Below are 16,039 nucleotides of genomic sequence, written 5' to 3' on the forward strand. Positions count from 1 at the left end.
ACTAACGCTTTCCATGTATAAACTGCGTACCAGGGAGATCCCGCACTTTATAACGTGGCAGAGGACTCAACGTCACAATGGTCACCTCCATGGACGCCTGAGATATGCAATTGACATACAATAGGTCACTAGCAGGGCATCTTTGTATTTACGGATATGGATATCACCTACATGAAGAATAGTCTCTCTGCTAGGATGAAACACATGACACGCTGGATTATTTCTCCAGGGCTCGGGGGTCCGCAGCTTCCTAGCAGTACTGGCTAATAGGAGGATTAGTCAAATCGTATTCCTGGAAAGAGATCATAGGGCAAAAGCAGACTAATAAATCTTATATCAAGTAGAGTCTGACTGCTGGGACCGCTCCCCCTCCTCTCCCAGCCTCACAGGATAGGGGACCAGCATCTATGGTGGGGATAGGTAACCACCCCTTTAACTTGTACCCAGCCTAGACAACATGAGGAGCATTTGTAAGCCATTCTTACGGTACATCTCCATTAGTATCCCCAGGCCTAGGTATAGAAGAGGGTGTTATTTAGATTTAGAGACATGATCAATTGAAGTTACAGGCCCAAAGTAAGGCTGCACCACTGAAAGAATCCGATAACATGTTCTTGTCTCCTGATACAATGAAGACCAGCACCAGTCCCCTCACAAGTGACAGTCAGTGTGCAAACTGCATGTGGCAGCCACTATGTGCGACCGTTCCCTTACTACCTCAGATCTTTTTTTTTTTTTTTTTTTTTTTTTATATTTTCTACCTCAGATCTGTGACACACAGAACCCACACAGATCAGCTGATCTGGCGACCACATCTATATGGTGGACAGTAGTCACTACAGGTCTCTAACATTTTCTCTGTAGTCAGAAGAGTCCCTCCCCATTACTACTGTAGTCAGAACAGCCCTCAAATCCTCAGTAGTCACAGGAGCCCCTCCTCTTCTCCAGTAGTCACACGAGCCCCTCCTCTACCTCAGTAGTCACACGAGCCCCTCCTCTACCTCAGTAGTCACACGAGCCCCTCCTCTACCTCAGTAGTCACACGAGCCCCTCCTCTACCTCAGTAGTCACACGAGCCCCTCCTCTACCTCAGTAGTCACACGAGCCCCTCCTCTACCTCAGTAGTCACACGAGCCCCTCCTCTACCTCAGTAGTCACACGAGCCCCTCCTCTACCTCAGTAGTCACACGAGCCCCTCCTCTACCTCAGTAGTCACACGAGCCCCTCCTCTACCTCAGTAGTCACACGAGCCCCTCCTCTACCTCAGTAGTCACACGAGCCCCTCCTCTACCTCAGTAGTCACAGGAGGCCCTCCTCTACCTCAGTAGTCACAGGAGCCCCTCCTCTACCTCAGTAGTCACACGAGCCCCTCCTCTACCTCAGTAGTCACACGAGCCCCTCCTCTACCTCAGTAGTCACACGAGCCCCTCCTCTACCTCAGTAGTCACACGAGCCCCTCCTCTACCTCAGTAGTCACACGAGCCCCTCCTCTACCTCAGTAGTCACACGAGCCCCTCCTCTACCTCAGTAGTCACAGGAGCCCCTCTACCTCAGTAGTCACAGGAGGCCCTCCTCTACCTCAGTAGTCACACGAGCCCCTCCTCTACCGCAGTAGTCACACGAGCCCCTCCTCTACCGCAGTAGTCACACGAGCCCCTCTACCTCAGTAGTCACACGAGGCCCTCCTCTACCTCAGTAGTCACAGGAGGCCCTCCTCTACCTCAGTAGTCACAGGAGGCCCTCCTCTACCTCAGTAGTCACACGAGCCCCTCCTCTACCTCAGTAGTCACACGAGCCCCTCCTCTACCTCAGTAGTCACAGGAGGCCCTCCTCTACCTCAGTAGTCACACGAGCCCCTCCTCTACCTCAGTAGTCACACGAGCCCCTCCTCTACCTCAGTAGTCACACGAGCCCCTCCTCTACCTCAGTAGTCACACGAGCCCCTCCTCTACCTCAGTAGTCACACGAGCCCCTCCTCTACCTCAGTAGTCACACGAGCCCCTCCTCTACCTCAGTAGTCACACGAGCCCCTCCTCTACCTCAGTAGTCACACGAGCCCCTCCTCTACCTCAGTAGTCACAGGAGCCCCTCCTCTACCTCAGTAGTCACAGGAGCCCCTCCTCTACCTCAGTAGTCACAGGAGCCCCTCCTCTACCTCAGTAGTCACAGGAGCCCCTCCTCTACCTCAGTAGTCACAGGAGCCCCTCCTCTACCTCAGTAGTCACAAGAGCCCCTCCTCTACCTCAGTAGTCACAGGAGCCCCTCCTCTACCTCAGTAGTCACAGGAGCCCCTCCTCTACCTCAGTAGTCACAGGAGCCCCTCCTCTACCTCAGTAGTCACAGGAGCCCCTCCTCTACCTCAGTAGTCACAGGAGCCCCTCCTCTACCTCAGTAGTCACAGGAGCCCCTCCTCTACCTCAGTAGTCACAGGAGCCCCTCCTCTACCTCAGTAGTCACAGGAGCCCCTCCTCTACCTCAGTAGTCACAGGAGCCCCTCCTCTACCTCAGTAGTCACAGGAGCCCCTCTACCTCAGTAGTCACAGGAGCCCCTCCTCTTCTCCAGTAGTCACAGGAGCCCCTCCTCTTCCTCAGTAGTCACAGGAGCCCCTCCTCTTCCTCAGTAGTCACAGGAGCCCCTCCTCTTCCTCAGTAGTCACAGGAGCCCCTCCTCTTCCTCAGTAGTCACACTAGCCTCTCCATTAGGCCTAATTCGCAAAGGTGTGTTGGTCTGTGAGAAACCGACCGGATCGTGAGCCAGGGCCCAGACTCCTGGCATCACCAATGAGGCTAGGAGTCCGTGGCTCCATTCAAGTCTAGTGATGGATAACCCTTAAAGGGAACCTGTCAGGGTGATTTGGGTCACTAAGGGTATGTTCACACAAAGTTTTTTGCAGGTGGATTTTGACACAGAATCCACCTCAAAAAGCGCCTCCCATTCATTTCAATGGGAGTCAATAGCAGTTTTTTTTCCTCTAGTGGACATGACTTCTCTTCAGACGGATTCCACCTTGAAAAACCCTTTGAAGCCAATGAAAGCTGGAAAAACCCGCTAGCGATTTTATTATTATTTTTTTTACGCATTTTTTTGCAAAAACCGCTGGTGTTTTTTTAAAGAGAAGTTTCCAAATCTATACAGAGTGCTGGAGCAAAAATAAATATAATCACAAAAAAAAAAAACACCTCAAAAAACGCATCATGTAAAAAATTAGTTTCGTAATTCCTGAAGTAGATTTTTTCAACTTGCAAAAAATGTCTGTGTGAACATACTCTAAGGGTGCATTCACACAGCGGAAAATGGTTTCTGCTTGTAAACTTCCGCATGGCTAGCCATCACGGCATCCCACTCCCGATTAGGAAAATGAATGGGCCTAAACAGGAGCGTGCCCCGGCCACAGAGTCCGCGGCAAGATAGGGCATCTTGCTTCTTTTTTCCGCTACTAGCTAGCGAGGGGGGGGGGGGAGTGAGTGGCTTCCATTGAGGTGGATTCCACGTCAAAAATCTGTCTGCAAAATTTGCACTCTGTGCAGATACACCCTAAAACCACCCTCAGGTTCTTACGGACCAACCAGGGGTTTAGTGTCCCAAATAGTCCTATTATAAAGCAGTCTATGATCTCATCGGACTCATCTCTGCTGCTCCCGGGGCCTGAGTGGTTTTTAGTGACGCTGGGGGCTTACACCCTGGTTTCACTGCGCATGTACCAGTGTTCCGGCACATTCACACAAGCCACAGTGTACGCTACTGAAGAAGCGGTGGGGGGAGTAGAACAGGTTCTTTATTTTGACTGCAGGCATGGACTGTGTGATAACACTAAACCCCAGCCCATAAGGATGAGTGACTGGTTTTGTATCCAAAATGCATGTGACACACGGCATTCAACAACACAGGTGAGTGCCCCCCTACTTGGGATACCTGGCATAACATGGCACAGGTCAGCGCCCCCTATATGTGACACACAGCATTCCACGACACAGGTGAGTGCCCCCTACATGTGACACCTGGTATAACACAACACAGCGCCCCCTACATGTGACACACTTCATTCCACGACACAGGTGAGTGCCCCCTACGTTTGACACTTGGTATAACAGGACACAGGTCAGCGCCCCCTATATGTGACACCCAGCATTCCATGGCACAGGTCAGCGCCCCCTACATGTGACACCTATTATAACATGACACAAGCCAGCATCCTCCCCACACACACACCTACATGCGACACCTGGTATAATATGACACAGGTCAGCGACCCCCCCCACATATGACACCTGGTGTAACATGACATAGATAATTCCCCCCTACATGTGACACCTGGTATAACACGACACAGGTCAGCAACTCCCCTACATGTGATAGCTGGCATACAACAATACAGGTGAGCGCCCCCTACATGTGACACATGGCGAAAAATAATACAGGTGAGCGCCCCCTACATGTGACACCTGGTATAACATGACACAGGTGAGCGTCCCCTACATGTGACACCTGGTATAACATGACACAGGTCAGCGTCCCCTACATGTGACACCTGGTATAACATGACACATGTCAGCGTCCCCTACATGTGACACCTGGTATAACATGACACAGGTCAGCGCCTCCTACATGTGACACCTGGTATAACATGACACATGTCAGCGTCCCCTACATGTGACACCTGGTATAACATGACACATGTCAGCGTCCCCTACATGTGACACCTGGTATAACATGACACATGTCAGCATCTCCTACATGTGACACTTGGCATCACATGTGACAGGTAAGAGTGAATGAACTCCCCATCAGTGCCCTCCAGGCCCACACACCTTATTCCCTCCCCTCTGTATACCCAGCAGATGGGCACCGTAGTAACCAGCCCCCTCCCCCGTTAGTATTACCTGCCATCACCGTCTCTCTATGGCGACTAGTCACAGCGGCCCGTAACCCTGGGCTTTGTCTGCCAGCCCCTGTGAGGAGGAGCGGCGGTAGCGGCACTGCCAGGGGATGAAGGCGGCCCCACACACTTAACAGAGCGCCACTGACAGTTCAGAGGTGACCACGCCTCTCGTGACGTCATCACGTAGACGCAAGCGTTCTGGCATGAAGCTTCCGTGCGTGACGCACTGCCATCACCTGACCACTTCCTGCAGAGTGGAGGGCTGCCAGCCATGTGCTCAGAGCGCCTCATACCCTGGAATGTCATTCAGACAAGCCAAATGTAACAGTGCTTTGTAATTGTAGAGATTATTACTCTTCACATCCAGCAGTTTAGGGTCTAAAAGGATTGTTCATGGGCAAATGTTTCTCATAAAGCAGCCACTAATAAAAATGAGGATCTTACCAGTCTGTTCCCCTAGAAGAGGGGGTTAGGGAACCTTCGGCTCTCCAGCTGCTGTGAAACTACAACTCCCAGCATGCTCCATTCACTTCCATGGGAGTTCCAAGAACAGCGGAGCCAGTATGCATGCTGGGAGTTGTAGTCTTACAACAGCTGGAGAGCCGTACGTTCCCTGCCCTAGACTGAAGGTTTAGACCTATGCTAAAAATATGGATGTGGTGATGTCACATAACAATCCTATGTTGCATCATACATAGGCTGTGGTGCTGTACATATGGCTATGTCATGTTTGCCAAGTCTGAGTGAGGGTCACAATGTGATATTATATTGTTTGGGGGGTAACACAGTAAGTGATAACATTGGATCATTTGGGAACCCCTCTGATCTCTAGAATAAAGCATTCTGCAACATAAACCTATCAGTCTCTTTGGGTCAGGGGATGACTTATTGGAGTCTGGAAGGTTATTGCTAGTAGGAATCCCAGTCTGGACTCCTGATTCCTCTTCCCTCCTCCGAAATTAGCATAGGTGATATGTAGTACAAGAGAAGAGTTCCTATAAACGTGTCCCACGACTAATCTCAAAGGGTCATCCCATCCGGGCTACCTCTGCTCTAAATGAGTACTCGCAATCAGCCGATGGTCTCAGGTCTGCCAGCCCAAACCCCTATCAGCTATCATCCCTAAGGGTCCATTCACACGGAGGAAAATGGTGACGAATTTGGTGTGGAATTTCAGCACTGGAAAAAAAAAAAAAAGCCTTCCATTGACTTCAATAGGTTCCTTTATCTGCTAGCAGAAAAAGGAACCTTTTGAAGTCAATGGGAGGCTTTTTGTCAGTGCTGAAATTCCACACCATCACCATTTTCCTCCGTGTGAATGGACCCGTTAAGGGAAACTGCGCACTCTCCAAAACACACATGGTATTACATGGTGCCCTTCCAATAGAAAGGGTGACTGAGCCTCTCAGAACATGAGCTGGTCCAATTTATAGAAGGGAGTCAAAAACTGGGACTTCCTCTACATGGTGTCTATTTCATCTAATGGAGCATTTGACCATGTGGGTTGGTCCAGTTGGAACAGCCCCTTTACATGAGGCCATTTTGTTAGGTAGTTTTTTTCCTTAACGTGGAAAGAAAGCATTTTGTAACAATCCCATGTATTTAAAAAAAAATGCTGTCGTTGTCATAACTTAGACCTGTATCACAATATACATGGCATGTTGCCATGCATTTTTATATTGGTGCAGTTCTTTGAAGATTATCCCAGGACATCTGTTCTGCAGTGTATGGATGAGATTTGTTAAAATCCCATTCATTAAACTGCTACTTTACATCTTAGCACGTTAAGCTTCGAAAGATTGTTCCACGGCTGCAAACTGCGTGTCTCCAGCCTAAATTTAGCAATGCAACAACCATACTGACCCACAGTATAAAGTTAACACATCATTTCTACAGCAAAGTAAAAATTAAACTGTGACAATAATAAAAATAACTTGTCTCTCAAATAGTAAGCCCTACTATGGCTATGTAAACAGAAAAATAAAACAACTATGGTTCTTGAAAGGCAAAAAAAAGTAATACAGAAAAATTATAAAACTGATGCAAAGTGCAGAACCATAAACAGACCTGTGCTCTTCCAGCGGACCCTCAATTGCTGCTTGACTAATCCACTTGTCTTCTTGCTCTTCCACCACAAATTGTCGCTAATGATCCCGACAAATCCAATACAGAATTCTTAAAATAACATCCCAAAACCTGGCTGATCTATATGTCTCCAAACAGCAGCTCTCACTTGCTCTTCACTCCACACAGGTCCTTTCATTTCTCTAGCTCAGTCATGCCTTGAAGACTTCTACCATGTCTCTTCCCTCCTCCGAAATTAGCATACAACACCAGTCACTCCTATAATCCTGGAGCATTTAAAGATGACCTTTCATGGTCCGGGGCACAGGCAGTTCTACAGTATATACTGCTGGAAAGCTGACAGTGAGCTGAATTCAGTGCACTGTCGACTTTCCCGATCTGCGCCCCAGGTGAAGAGCTAGCGGTGCCGGTACCGTAGCTCTTTACAGTCAGAAGGGCGTTCCTGACAGTCAGTTAGGTACGTCCTTCTCCATAGCAGCGCCTATCACGTTGTACAGTGTGAGCGGGGAGGAACGCCCCCTCCCTCTGCTCATAGTTCTCGTCCATAGACGAGTATTATCAGGAGAGGAAGGGGCGTTCCTTCCCGCTCACACTATACAGTGCTATAGGTGTTGCTTGTACGGAAGGACATTCTTGATAGACTAACACCCTTCTGACTGTAAAGAGCTACGGTACTGGGACCGAAAGCTCTTTACCCGGGGCACAGATCGGGAAATCCGACAGTGCGCTGAATTCAGCACAGTACAGAAAAGCATATCACCTTCCAAATAGTTCACTTCACTGTAGCCAACCATCACCCCAATATCTATAGTCTGTGAATCTGATCCCCTGAATCTTGCCTGTGAACGAAGCACCAGTACACCTGCATGATTGCCGCTTCATTCTCTTCTATGGGACTGCTGAACACCAATAAAAATTATTAGAGCATTCACAAGGAGGGTTTAGGGGGACTTCTAAAAACCCCAGTGATCTGACACTTATCCTCTCCAGTGGCAGTGTTGTTAGTGGGCATGGGATTTGCTGGAAAGCCATCCACTTTGCCCTGACTGTAAAATGCCACAATTTTATCTGCAAATCGCAGCGTTTAAATCCCATGGGGCCACACATTGCGGAAACACACAGATTTTGCTGCAGTTTTTTGAGCCAAAGCAAAGTATGGCTACAAAAGGAATGGGAAGGATCTAAGAAGCTTATACTTCTCCCTTCTGCTCAATCCATTCCTGGCTTTGTCTCAGAAAACGCAGCAAAATCTGCTACAATGTGATGCCTCAGCCTAAAGGTGTCCATACACCCTCAATAGCTATCAGCTTGACATCCTGATACATTTGCACATTCGGTTTAGGGACAGAGGAATAACTCCATACCAAATGTGTCTGGAATCGTCTTATCATCCCCCCAACATCTTTTGTTGAATCAATGTCTTGGTGCATTTTGTTAATTAGTGCGACTTTGTGTTCATTTTCTTGCTAGATTCTTTGTGTGTTTTGTTTTTTTGCACTGTTATGTATACTTCCCACCTATTGTCTACCAAAGTTGGAATAATAAGTGTGGGGGGAAATAATTGGATCTGCTTAGCATACCCATTTACACAGTGATGTCTGTGCTCCTCAGGACAACCTGTTGGATGCCACAATTAACACTTTCTGTGCTGCACATTTGTGATTCATCTGTTATCCAGATGCTGGAGACGCTTCCTGTGGTGTCTAATGAATGCAGTCTTCTGTGCAGTGTTCTGAGGGGCGACTGGCAACTGCTCAAGGTGCTGAGGCTTATGCTTAGCTCTCTGCCATGGGTTTGCATGCCCACAGGCCTCATATACACACAATACCGGCCGCAGTACCATTGGTAATTCTGCTGCAGGAACCGTGGCAAAATCCAGCAGGATGCTTCTTTTTTCGTCGTCCTGAAAATAAAAGCATCTTTCAATTTTTAATTGAAAACATCGGGTCGGAGAGCAATGAAAATTTTTAGATAGGATTTTTTTGAGGCAGTCTTCTGTCCCATATTCCCCTACAAATTCCTTCCTTAGGCTGAGGCCCCACTTTGCGGAAATGCAGCTTTTTTTGTTGCAGATTTTGTTACGTTTTTTTGAGCCAAAGCCAAGAATGGCTACAAAAGGAATGGGGTCTCAATAAAAAGTTCTTGAACAAATCAAATAAAAAAAAGCTTTATTGGCATGTTCTAATATACATTTTGCATTGCTAAAGCAAAGAGAGGGGCTGGGGGGCATGGAGGGGGTGGGAGGGTGGGTGTTTTGGGGGTACAGTAGTCTTTGGGGTCTCGTCGTTCTCCTCGTTTGGTGGCAGGTGGAGGATGGACATGTGGGTATGGGCGGGCGTAGGGTGGGTGGGTGATTAGATGGGGTGATAATGGGGTATAATAGTCCTTGGGGTTTCATCTTCCCCTCATTTGGTGACAGCTGGACACATATTGGAAAGCGATCACCACAGTGGACTCCTCTTCTCCCAGTAGTATGTAGAGTTTCCTCTTCTCATCTGCAGATATGAAATCTGCGATGTGGGCAGAGAGTCTTTGGAAGTAGACGGCCCTCACAGCTGAGTATTTGGTGCAGTGTAGCAGGAACTTCTCTCTTCTGCTCAATCCACTCCTGACTTTGGCTCAAAAAACGCAACAAAATCTGCAACATAAAAAGCTGCGTTCCCGCAACGTGGGGCTTCAGCCTTAAGGATATGAAGCTTAAGCTCAGAATATACAGTATATGACATAGTCCTGCGTGTAGACCTTGAAGTGAGTATATTAGTAGGAAATTTAATATGAAACCAGCTGCAGTGCATTATAGGGAACATTATGCTGAGGTTTTGGCCAGCAGTAATCTGATGTGTATGGCCTTAGAGGTAGGAGGATGCAGATCATAGAGAGATATATCTATACAATGTTGTGGCATGGAATAAGGATACCAGGAGTGAGTCTAGTTTGTTATCAGTCTTCTTCTGTTGTCATTCCTGGCACAGTGGAATAAATCACTTATATCAAATTACAATGTGTATGATACACGGTAAGTAGGTATCAAATTCACATGGAATCCAAGACTCCTACCTGAAATGTATGGTGGAAGGGATGTCCATCTAATGTAGATTTAGTAGAATTTACAATGCTTTCAGCAACATTCCTGGCATCAGTCTTATCTGTCTACTAGATAAAGCTGATATCTTACCCTTATCTGTTCTCACCATATGACCCCTGGTGCTCATTGTAAATTTATCATTCACAACTATCCGATTTCAGTTCATTTACCCACAAATTACATTTTGGACACTGGTAAATTGAAGTAAAATGGACTATGGTCTTGTGGCTTTGTACTTGTCCAATTTTTGTACCTTTATACTATTGAAAACTTTAATAAAAATTACAGTTGAAAAAAAATGGAGACCAATTTTAGTATTATAGTCTTACAGGCTATTGCTAACTATCGTAAAATCCAAAAGAAAGTGGCTACAAAAGGAATGGGAAATTTATATATATATATATATATATATATATATATATATGTATATATATATACACTCACCGGCCACTTTATTAGGTACACCATGCTAGTAACGGGTTGGACCCACTTTTGCCTTCAGAACTGCCTCAATTCTTCGTGTCATAGATTCAACAAGGTGCTGGAAGGATTCCTCAGAGATTTTGGTCCATATTGACATGATGGCATCACACAGTTGCCGCAGATTTGTCGGCTGCACATCCATGATGCGAATCTCCCGTTCCACCACATCCCGAAGATGCTCTATTGGATTGAGATCTGGTGACTGTGGAGGCCATTGGAGTACAGTGAACTCATTGTCATGTTCAAGAAACCAGTCTGAGATGATTCCAGCTTTATGACATGGCGCATTATCCTGCTGAAAGTAGCCATCAGATGTTGGGTACATTGTGGTCATAAAGGGATGGACATAGTCAGCAACAATACTCAGGTAGGCTTTGGCGTTGCAACGATGCTCAATTGGTACCAAGGGGCCCAAAGAGTGCCAAGAAAATATTCCCCACACCATGACACCACCACCACCAGCCTGAACCATTGATACAAGGCAGGATGGATCCATGCTTTCATGTTGTTGACGCCAAATTCTGACCCTACCATCCGAATGTCGCAGCAGAAATCGAGACTCATCAGACCAGCCAACGTTTTTCCAATCTTCAATTGTCCAATTTCGATGAGCTTGTGCAAATTGTAGCCTCAGTTTCCTGTTCTTAGCTGAAAGGAGTGGCACCCGGTGTGGTCTTCTGCTGCTGTAGCCCATCTGCCTCAAAGTTCGACGTACTGTGCGTTCAGAGATGCTCTTCTGGCTACCTTGGTTGTAACGGGTGGCTATTTGAGTCACTGTTGCCTTTCTATCAGCTCGAACCAGTCTGGCCATTCTCCTCTGACCTCTGGCATCAACAACGCATTTCCGCCCACAGAACTGCCGCTCACTGGATGTTTTTTCTTTTTCGGACCATTCTCTGTAAACCCTAGAGATGGTTGTGCGTGAAAATCCCAGTAGATCAGCAGTTTCTGAAATACTCAGACCAGCCCTTCTGGCACCAACAACCATGCCACGTTCAAAGGCACTCAAATCACCTTTCTTCCCCATACTGATGCTCGGTTTGAACTGCAGGAGATTGTCTTGACCATGTCTACATGCCTAAATGCACTGAGTTGCCGCCATGTGATTGGCTGATTAGAAATTAAGTGTTAACGAGCAGTTGGACAGGTGTACCTAATAAAGTGGCCGGTGAGTGTGTGTGTATATATATATATATATATATATATATATATATATATATAAAACGCAGCAAAATCTGCAACAAAAAAAATCTGCTTTTCTGCAACGTGGGGCTTCAGCCTTAGCGAAATGAGAATCTTGTACAATTTAGAGCGAAAAAGTACCATAATCCTTCATGGCTTTTCTCCACTACAAGGATTAAATCTCTATTCCTTCAAACATGTCTGAACTTGAAGATCTAATCCTTGAAAAATGGCAAAAATGGGTAGTGGCCAAGGAAATTCTCATTCATGGAAATCCTAATCCGTTTCCATGTCTTTAGAAAGAGTAATGTTATCCCTGTATATACTCGCTCTTAAAGGTGCAAATACTTCCTTTAATAGCTACTGGAAGACACATGAATTCTAAATGGCCGATACTTCTTCCCTTCCTTCTATAACATCTGTTGGGTAAAAGATAGGAGACCATATTAAATATAAGATTGCCAACTAGTCCCACTGAAATTGATGGGTTTGGTCAACTTTTCTCTTAAATCCATGTAGGGATTCATCAAATCTATTATGACACTTTTTTTTGGTATAATATAGTCATAAATCAGTGGTCAGTGCATTTTTGGGCTGACCTTTGCACTTTTCCAAAAGTGCGCCTGCGCCACATCCATTATCATATAAGACACAAAAAGTGGGGTTGTCATAGATTTATGGCTAGGCATAAGGTGCTTTGAGGAAGCCCTCCCAACGCTGGTGCTGGGAACATAAAGACTGGCATAAAATATGCCAGTCTTGATGAATGCCACCAATGTATATTTGTTGAAGCGGATTTACAAACCCAGAACTGGCCAAATATGAGAAGATTAGGAGTTATAGATAAATATTCCTTTAACTTACTGAGATATTGGCATTCTCCATTTTAATTCCTGATACCAGACTACAGTGTATCTTTGTACTAGCCTGCAGGCAAGTAAAATGTTATCTGAAGAATGCTTAGGGAATATAATTCTCACAGCAATTCTACAAATAATTAGATGGTGTCCATAGCTAAAGGTAATATCATCTGTAATAACAATATATTCAATTCTCTAAAATATTATAAAAGATAGGGAAGGCTGAATAGAAACCTACACAAGAACATCCATAATCTATCTATAGGATCTTGGTGGGGCCATTGTCTCCATAAATCCTATAGCCTTAGAATGAAGCAGCATTGTGCATGTGTCCTGCCGCTCCATTACATGGTGGACTTAGGACTCTACTGGAGCCGGAGCAGCCATCATATAATGATCACCTGTCCACAGTATAATGGAAAAACCCTTTTACTCCTCTGCACATGTTCCATTCTCTGAGCTTGCTGTATAGATGTCTATTCATCGCTATTACCTGTATCGCTGTATACTGTGAGTACACATACCTATGTCTCTCATCAGTCAGAGTGATAAAGGAGAAGAGATGACACTCCTGGCTGTGTGTATATAGATGTCTGTCACCAGTATTATATCTACAGCCACATATGTTCTCCAGTAAGTAAATTCTAAACATAGAGAGTAGATCTAACATAGTCAGGACCAGCATAGGTACTAAGAGCACTTATTCTTCTATCTGTACTTAAAGAGAGCCTTTCATGTTATCAGGAACATGCGGTCTTATATCCCGCTAGAAAGCCAACAGTGCGCTGAATGCAGTTAGCGGTAACTCTTCACTGTCAGAAGGGTGGTACTTGCAGTCTAGCTGGGCTGTGATGAACGCCCCTCCTAAGAGTACTTGTCCATAGCCCTGTACTGTCAGAGGGGGAGTTCCTTACCGCTTAGCGATGACGCTACGAGAAACGCCCCCTCCTCCTGACTGTACTCGAACATAGACTAGTACTGGAGGGCGTTCCTCACAGCTTAGTTTCATGGCTAAGTGCTAAGGAACGCGTCCTCTGACAGTATAGAGCTATGGATAGTACTGTCAGGAGAGGCGTTCCTCAAAGCCTAGCTAGACTGTCAGAAACGCCTTTCTGACAGTGAAGAGATACCGGTAACTGCACTGACATCTCTTGCCCCGATGCACATAACGGGAAAGCCGACAGTGTGCTGTCAACTTTCTAGCGGAATATAAAACCGCGTGTGCCCAAGGACATGAAAGATCCTCTTTATAGGTGTTGGCTCATAAAACACATTTATCACATTTAAAAAAAATGTATGATCGCTCCATGTCCGAGTACAGGGACCCCCATTGATGAGAAGCATGTAGCATCATTGGTCACATATGCTCACTGCCCTCCATTCAACATCTATGGGACAGACGGCTGTATTTATCAGTCCTATAGAAACTTACGGTAATAGAGCAGGATTGTGCATGAGCAGTCAGCCAATGATACTAGTCTATGACCATATGAATATTATTGTACTATGACAGATTTCCATCTTTCTGAATTACTATTTTTAGGAAGATGAATTCAATTATCGACAAATCTATGGGCTCCTTTAAAGGGGTACAACCATATCTAAATCTGTAGGCAATAAAAATTTAAACAATTTTACAAATATAAATAATTTAATTAACAATTTTGCAGTGTTTCCAAGATTTTCTCTTACCATCTTATTGGTGACAGTCATTTACCAATGGATATGTCCTCGATGGTGGAACTTTCTATGTTCTTGGACTTGTCAGAAACCCAGCGATGATTTATTGTGGCCATGATATCAGGCAAGAACTCTACGTGTATGAAGATAACCCAGCCACAATAAGGACATCATGGCTGACAAGTCCCAGATCATAGAAAGTTCCTGCATTCATAGTCATATCCATTGGTCACCGATCAAGACAACAGATTTGTCACCACTAATATGATTAGAGAAAATCTATAAAATTCTGCAACATTTTTAATTATGTATAGTTGCAACAATGTTTAACTATTGTCTACAGATTTCGGTATGGTTATGTTCATGGGAAAACCCCTTGAAGTCAGGCCTACTTGGTGATTGTGTTACACAATGGGTAGTCAGCATTGTCATCCCAACGCTTTCCATAACCATGGCAGTGCCAAGCACACACCCTGATAGAGCTGACTGGTGAAAAGCATGAATAGTCCTAGTGCTGAAGCAGAGATTCTACGGGTGGGGATAAAGGTGGATCACCCCGGAGCCCTAATCTTAGTGGGCATTGTGTTTACAGCCCAGAAGAGAATGCTACAAATATTCTGGGTTAGCATTTTATGTGGTCAGCAAATTCACTGACTCCCACAGACATGCTTTTGTCGACAGATATTTCTGTGGAAGTCAGTGAAATTGCTTAGCACACAGGAGGCAGACAGCCATAAGATGACCTGTAGTAACCCTTTGTAATTCCCCTGTTATCTGTAACCTGGACATTTACATTATAAAGAGAGTCAATTACTGGTATCTGTTAGATCCAGGAGGAGTCAACATCAGGTTATGCTATAGTCACACAACCATGCCATGCAACTGGGGGGGGGGGGGACAAGTACTTTTTTCACAGTCAAGTATACATACAAGGGTTATCTGTTTTCATGGTTCCCTCATAGACATGGGTCTAGTGAGAGATCCAAGAAATCGGCCTGGGAAACAGTAACAGTAACGACCATGTGAACAGATCCATAAATGTCTATGGGGTTGTGTGCAGGCAATTACCGGTAATACAATGGCTAGCAAATGGCCAGACAACTGTTTCGTCTGAATAAGCACCTAGGCCCGGTTCACATCTGCTCATGGGTTTCCATTTGGGGGAAGGTCCGCTTTGGGAAACCTAATCCGCACAAAAAAAGCATGTAACCTTAGGAAACCTGCAGACCCCATAGACTATAATGGAGTCCATATGGTTTCCACTCAGTATCTGCACAAAAAGTGCGGAGAGAAAAGTGCTACTTGCAATATTTTTCTCTCCGCATTTTTCATGCATAGAGGGGAACAGAATGGCCCAAACACAGATGTGAATCGGCCCTTACGTAGATGAGGATAAGAAGGTGAGAAAGGCAGAAGAGATGGCTGACCGTGATGAATTCTGCATGTATAGATTTACTGCGTGTAAACATCTCTCTCATCAAAACAGTGTGAAACAACTGAAAGTCTGTCTTCTATTCTAGGTTCTTCAAAGTAGCCACCTTTTGCTTTGATTCCTGCTTTGCATACTCTTGGCATTCTCCTGATGAGCTTCAAGAGGTAGTCACCGGAAATGGTCTTCCAACAGTCTTGAAGGAGTTCCCAGAGATACTTAGCACTTGTTGGCCCTTTTGCCTTCACTCTGCGGTCCAGCTCACCCCAAACCATCTGGATTGGGTTCAGGTCTGGTGACTGTGGAGGCCAGGTCATCTGGCGTAGCACCCCATCACTCTCCTTCTTGGTCAGAT

The 16,039-nt window shown here is 45.7% G+C and overlaps 2 protein-coding genes and 1 long non-coding RNA gene across 3 annotated transcripts in view; 1 reads left to right on the plus strand and 2 right to left on the minus strand.

Annotated features, from left to right (window-relative positions):
• The window catches only part of SLC23A2 (solute carrier family 23 member 2), an 84,336-nt gene extending 79,330 nt beyond the window's left edge, over window positions 1-5,006 (minus strand). Inside the window, exon 1 of the mRNA XM_075273029.1 lies at window positions 4,882-5,006. The gene's annotated coding sequence lies outside the window, so the exon portion shown is untranslated. The remainder of the gene's footprint in view (window positions 1-4,881) is intronic.
• Window positions 1-16,039, minus strand: part of LOC142202762 (uncharacterized) — an 827,816-nt gene that overhangs the window by 784,896 nt on the left and 26,881 nt on the right. The window lies entirely within an intron of this gene.
• LOC142202758 (gastrokine-1-like) overlaps window positions 1-16,039 on the plus strand; it is a 474,099-nt gene that overhangs the window by 111,547 nt on the left and 346,513 nt on the right. The gene's annotated exons all lie outside the window — the stretch shown is intronic.

This window comes from Leptodactylus fuscus, chromosome 5 (genome assembly GCF_031893055.1).
Source record: "Leptodactylus fuscus isolate aLepFus1 chromosome 5, aLepFus1.hap2, whole genome shotgun sequence".
NCBI lineage: Eukaryota > Metazoa > Chordata > Amphibia > Anura > Leptodactylidae > Leptodactylus > Leptodactylus fuscus.